Below are 7575 nucleotides of genomic sequence, written 5' to 3'. Positions count from 1 at the left end.
TTAATAGAATATTTAATTTAATTATATATATTAAAATTATTAAATAACTCTTCTAAAAAGACTTTTAATAGATCTTTAAATTATTTAAATACGCTAGAGTTATCTAGCTACGTAATATTATATTATATAGCTTTATTATAATTATTCTTATTACTTTTAAATAGAATCTAATATAAGAGTATAATAAACGCTTATTTTAGATTATATATAATTATTATATTAACTAATAATATAAATTACTCTATATTTATTATTACGATATCTATTTATATTTTATTACTTATAGAAAAATCGCGATAGATTTAAAACTACTTACGCTAATAAATATTTAAATTAATATTATAAATTTAAGAAAAATTAAGAATAAGATTATATCTTTATATATCTACGATATATATCTTTAAGATTTACTCTTACTTTCTTTCTAAACTATTTACGAGATTAAAAATTAAATTATACTTTTTATATAAGAATATTTAATAATTATTAATAATATATATTATTATTAGCGCGTATTTGAATTTAGAAATCTATATTTTTTTAATAAAAGATTATAATATAAAGATTTCCTCGCTATCGATATTTATTAAGATAATTATTTTATACTTCTTATTTAGTGTAATAATTTTATCTCTTAATAATAAAGAGCGAGGTTATTATTTAATTAATAGCGTATTTAATAGTATAGCGATAAGTATTAAACTTTATCTTTTTCTTTATTTAATCTATAATTATATACTTTATTACTTATAACGTAGTTAAAATATTTAAAAGAATTTTTATAATATCTTAATTATTTATAATTATAATATTATATTTTAATAAAGAGTATTTTAGATGTAATATAAGAGTCGCTATCTTCGAATTTAATTCGCTTAAACTTTTAGTCTTACGGCGTTAATAAGAATAAACTCTTCTTTTAATCTTATTAGCTCTTTATATATTATCTTTTAAATTTCGTATATTATTAATTACTACTTCTTTAATTACTTATCTTATTATTAAAATAAGTCTTATCTAGAGTAAAGAGCTCTTTTAGTTTTTATAGTCTTTATTTTATATTCTAATATTATTATAATAGTATAGTATAGATAATAAATTAAGTAGTCTTCTTTATAACTTTTAGAGAAATTTTCTCTATTACTCTATCTTATAAGACTTTTATATATTTTAAATTAATTATATAATAATCTTATTATAATTAAAATATAATAAAATAGTTATTAAAGCTAGCTATTAATTATATATTTTTTATAATTACTTTAACTAATTAATATTCTACGTTATAAAACTTAATAGCTAGATTATAAACTTAATTTAAATATTATCTCTTATATTTCTTCTAGATAAATTCCTTAATATTATATAATATTATATCTCTAATATTTCTCTAGATTTATTTCTTAATATCTATTAAGAAGATTAAAATCTAGCGAGTCTTTTTTTTATTTATATAAAAATCGATATAAAGCGCTAAGGCGATAAAATCGTTATAATTTTAAGAAAATATAACTATTAAGCTATAATTATTAAGATATTACGTATTAGATATTTTAATAACGTTTATTTTTTTATAACTTAAATTATAATAGTAATTATCGCTATACTCGCGATAATATTTTTATATATTTTATATTTTAATTAGCTTAAATTTTTTAATAACTAGCTACTTTTTAATATTAAACTTTAGAAATTAATAGTATTAAATTTAAATTAAGTTTATAAGATAAGAGTCTTTATTTATAGATAAAGAATTATTAGATATAATACTTCGATAATTATTATTTTCGTCGATAGTATTATTAGAATTTCTATCGATATTAGAATTAATATTATAATCGCTTAATTACGTAATAGATATATTTTAATAAAAGTCGTTTATTAGATTAAAAATTTCGTTAGTTAGTTATAATAGAATATTTTTACTTTATAAATTAATAGAATTAATTTATAAATTACTTATTATAATTAAATTAAATAGCTTTATATAAATAAAATTATTAGAATTATAGAATAATAAAGTCTCTTTTAATAAAACTACGTAGTAGCTAGATAATTATAGGATCTAGATATATAATTAATAAAATAAATAGATTAATTATTAGATAAACTAATAATTAAAGAAAAAAGAAGAAAAAAGAAAATTTATAAGTATTTAAGACTTTATTAAATATATTAGATACTCGTCTTAGCTATATAGCTTATAGTCTAATAAGCGACGTAAGCGAGTCTATTAATTCGCTTTAAGTACTTTTATTCTTATACTTACTTATAAATAAAGAGTCTTAATTTAAAATTAAGTTATATATTATTAATATATATAAATTTATAAGATAGAATTAAGTTAAAAATTTAAAAATTTATATATATAGCTAATTCTAAATCTAGATTTACTATACTCTTTAATTAGATTAGCTAAGTTAGTTCGATAATTCTTTCGCGTCTTTTTACTAAAAATTAGATATACGTTATTTATAAATGAAATTACTTTTTTATTTTCTATTAAAATTTTAAAATTTCTTTTTTAAATTATAGAGCGTAGTTTACGCTATTTAATGCTAAGAGAATTTTAAAACTTAATCTTATAAATATTAAAAAGTAAAAAGCTTAAAAATCGTTTATTAAAGTTCGCTTATTAAAGTTCACTCGATAGCCTTAATTAAAAAATAGATATATATTATTTAATTTTAGAATAACTTTTTTATTTTTTATTAAATTTTTAAAATTTTTTATTTAAATTATAGAATATAATATAAGCTTTTAGATAAAAAAAGAATTATTAAATTTAGTCTTATAGATATTTAAGAATAAGAAATTTAGATATCGCTTATTAATACTCGATAGCTCTAATTAAAAAAAATGGTTATAAATTTAATTTATAGATCTTTACTCGTATTATATAATAATATGAACTCTTATTATAAGATATTAATAAGACTATTAATCTTTAAATTTTTTATAATTATAATATATATTTTAATATTAATTTATTTATTTATTAAGATTAAGATAATATTATAAATTTTATTAATATATAAATTTCTTATAAATAATAAATCTATAATAAAATCTAATATTATAATATAAAATAGATTTTAATTATCTAATAATATTAACGCTAGCTCGCTATATAACTTATAATAATAAATTTATACTTTTTAATAATTAAGATAAATATAAATATACTCTATTATATCGCTTATTATATCTATTTAATAATACTTAAATTTAATATTCTTTTTAATATATTTATAAATAAAATATTTAATATTAGAATTATTATAATTTATATAAAAAATCTCTTTCTTTATAATAGAATTATTAAGTATATAGATTATAAGATTATAATATAATAGTTTATTCTCTTTAACTCTTTATTTCGAAAGCTTATTCTATTTAATAGCGTATTTTTAATATTACTTTTTATTTATAATAAAAGTATTTTTATATTATAATTTAAGAAGTTATATTATTATTAATTTTTATAATTTTAAATAAAATCTTTTTAACTTTAAAATTTAATATATTAGAAATTAAGATAATATTATAATATCTAGAATATATATTTATTTATTAAATACTTTCTTATTTAAGTTAATAATTTAAATATTTATAATAATAATATTATTTAATTTCTATATTAATACTATAAATTTAATTATAATAAATATATTTTTATATTTTTAATTATAAAGTCTATTTTATAAAATAAAAAGAATATTATTATTATTATTATTCTCGCTATTGCATAATTTAATAATATTAAATCTTCTTAATAATATATTTATAAAGTTAAGTTTTTTTTAATAATATTTAATTCTAAAGTTAAATATAGCTAATTTCTTAACTTAGCGAATTTACTTTATATTAAACTCTTTTATTATTATAAAATAATATAAATTACTATAATCTAAGATTATATAAATAAAGTATTTACTATTTTATAAGTAATATCTTTAATTTTTAATTTTTAATATAATTATATAGAGCTTTTTATTATATATATCTTAGTAAAATTTAATACTTTTAAATTTATAGCTAAAAAATATTATAAGATATTATTATCTATTCTTATTTAATTAAATAAATATATTAATTATATTTATATTAGAAATATTTATCTTTATAATAAATAATACTTTTTAATTATAATATTCTAGTATAGATATAATAATAAATACTCGCTTAAGTATTTTAAAAAATTTAGATACTATTTTATTAAATATAAAGAGTAATTTAATCTAATTTTTTTTCGCTTTTTAAATTAAATTTATTTCAAAAATATAGCTATTTATAAAAAGCTTTATATAAATTATTAATAAAAGCTTATAAATTTTAGAAAGATTAGAATATTCTTAATAGACTCTAATTCTAATTATTTAATAATAATCTTAATATATAATAACTTTATTTAGATATTATACTAGTTTATTAAAAATTCTAAAAAAATAATCTTATTATAATTAAAAGTATATTTCGATAGCTTTATATAGAGTTAATACTTTAATAATACGTATAATACTTTATATATATACTTTTAATATAATTCTTTTATTTAAAATAGATTAATATCTTATTTAAATATATTATATAGAAGATATTAATATATAACTTAAATACTTTATTTATATAAGTTTAAAAGATTATAAAGATATTTACGAGGCTAAAAGATATTATTTAATATTTAAACTAATCGTAGCGAGTTCGAAGAAAAATTCATTTATTTCTCTTTTATACTTATATTTAATAATATATATTATAAATATTAATTTTAATAAAATACTTTATATATATAAATATTTTTAATATTTTTAAAAGTAGTAATAATAAGTAATTATTCTTAATAATTATTTTATTAAATTTTCGATAATTAATATATAGTTATAGCGAGCTATTTAATTTTTTAATAAATAATATTAACGAGTTTATTTAATTAATTAAAAGTTAAATTTACTTTTTTTAAGCGTAATATTTAAATAATCTTTAATCGCTATTAGTATATATAATAGAATAAGATAGAGCTAAGCTTGAAAATCTTAAATTTGTATATATAGCTAATTATAAATTCGAGTTCGCTACGCTCTTTAATTAGACCGACTAAATTAGCCCAATAGCTCTCTCGAGCTCTCTTATTAAAAATTTATATATAGAAGTTTTATACTTTAAAGTACTCAGCTTACGATATATATAGTTAATTTATAATTTCTTAAATTATAGATCTCGCTTTACGCTTTCTAACGCTATAAAAATTATAAAGTTTAATCTACTATCGGTGAATTAAATAAATATTTAAATATGGTAGTTATAGTAGTTATATTAGACGCGTCCGAGATCGAATAATAATCCTTTTATCTATTTATATAATTATTATTCTTTTATTACTCTATTAATTCTATTAATTTTATTAAACGCGTTGAAAGACTCTTAAAAAGAGTCTAAACGGATATATTCTTCTCTATATACTTCTTCTAAGCCAGCGATAGATGAATTAAATTAATATTTAAATATTATAGTTATATTAAACGCGTCCGAAATCGAATAATAATTCTTTCATCTATTTATATAATTATTCTTCTTTTACTATTCTATTAATTCTATTAATTCTATTAATATAAATATATTTATTCTCGATACTCTCGCATTTAGTTAAATAAGAGAAGAATCTATAATAGACGAATACGAAGAATATTATAGAGAATATTATAAAGATAGTTATTAGCAGTAGTAATATAATAGATTTACTCTCTACGATTTTATATTAATCTACTTAGCTAGTATAAGAGAAGTTAATATAGTAAATAAATATAAAGAATTTTACGAAGAATATTGCGGAGATAGTTATTAGTAGTAGTAATATAATAAACCTACTCTTTATAATCTTATATTAATTTACTTAATTAGTATAAGAGAAGTTAATATAGTAGACGAATACGGAGAATACTACGGAGAAATTAAGCGGTAATAAGACTCTTAGTATTAAGAATACGACTTAGCTCTCTAAGATCTTATATTATATACTCTCTATAATTTTATATTAAATTATTACTTAATAAGCGAAGAATACTACTATAACTTAATTTATTATTCTTACTATATTAAGAAGTAAGAGGAGAAACTATAATAGATAAATGCGGAGAATACTATGAAGAATACTACGGAGAATACTATAAAGAATATTACGGAGAAACTAAGCGATAATAAGACTATTATCGTTAAGAATACGACTTAGCTCTTTAAGATTTCACGTTATATTAGTTATTTACTTAGTTAGTTACTTAGCTAGCTACTTAATCTAATACTCTATAAGAGAAGAAGTAAAAGAAGAAATTATAATAGATAAATACGGAGAATACTATAGAGAAATTAAGCGATAATAAAATTATTATTATTAAGAATACGGCTTAACTCTTTAAGATTCTACGTTATATTAATTATTTACTTAATTAATTACTTAATTAATTATTTAATCTAATACTTTATAAAAGAAGAAGTAAGAGAAGGAATTATAATAGATAAATACGAAGAATATTACGAAGAAATTAAGTGGTAATAAGACTATTATCGTTAAGAATACGACTTAGCTCTTTAAGATCTTACGTTATATACTCTTTATAATTCTATATTAAATTATTACTTAATAAGCGAAGAATATTACTATAACTTAATTTATTATTCTTACTATATTAATATAATATATTACTACGATCTCTATAGAAGAAATATCGAATAATATATATTTAGACGAATTAAAATCGTTCGATATTTATAGCTATTTTATTATTCGAAAGATTTTACTACGATAGAAGATATTATGAAATTCACATTACTAACTAATACGTTATCTTTATTTCTTTTCGATATTTCGATACTTCTTACTATAAGAATATAGCCTTTCTCTATTTTTTATAAACAATTATTACGGATTAATTCTCTATACTTAATATATCTTTCTAATTAAATCTTAGCGTACCTCTCTTCGTATATATATATCTATATATTATATAGATTAAATTAATTTTATAGTAATAAAAGTAGATTAAAAACGTATAGTAAGCGATTAGAGTTCGATTTAACTTAGAGCTAGGGCTAAAATTCGATTTAACTTAGAAAAATTTAACTCTATAAATTTAATTCATAGGTCTTTACTTATAAGCTTATTATATAATATAATATAAATTAAATTATTTCTAAATAACTTATTAGATAATAGATTAATAAGATATTTAATTTAATTATACGTATTAAGATTATTAAATAGCTATTCTAAAAAAACTTTTAATAAATTATTTAAATTATTTAAATTATTTAAATATATTAGAGTTATTTAGCTATATAATATTATATTATATAATTTTATTATAATTATTCTTATTACTTTTAAATAGAATCTAATATAAAAATATAATAAATACTTATTTTAGATTATATATAATTACTATATTAATTAATAATATAAACTATTTCATATTTACTATTATAATATCTATTTATATTTTATTATTTATAAAAAAATCGCGATAGATTTAAAACTATTTATATTAATTAATATTTAAATTAATATTATAGATTTAAGAA

This window comes from Letharia lupina (genome assembly GCF_014066315.1).
Source record: "Letharia lupina isolate WasteWater1 chromosome Unknown contig_17, whole genome shotgun sequence".
Taxonomy (NCBI): Eukaryota; Fungi; Ascomycota; class Lecanoromycetes; order Lecanorales; family Parmeliaceae; genus Letharia; species Letharia lupina.
The sequence above is the reverse complement of the archived record's forward strand: the minus strand, read 5'-3'. Positions refer to the sequence as shown.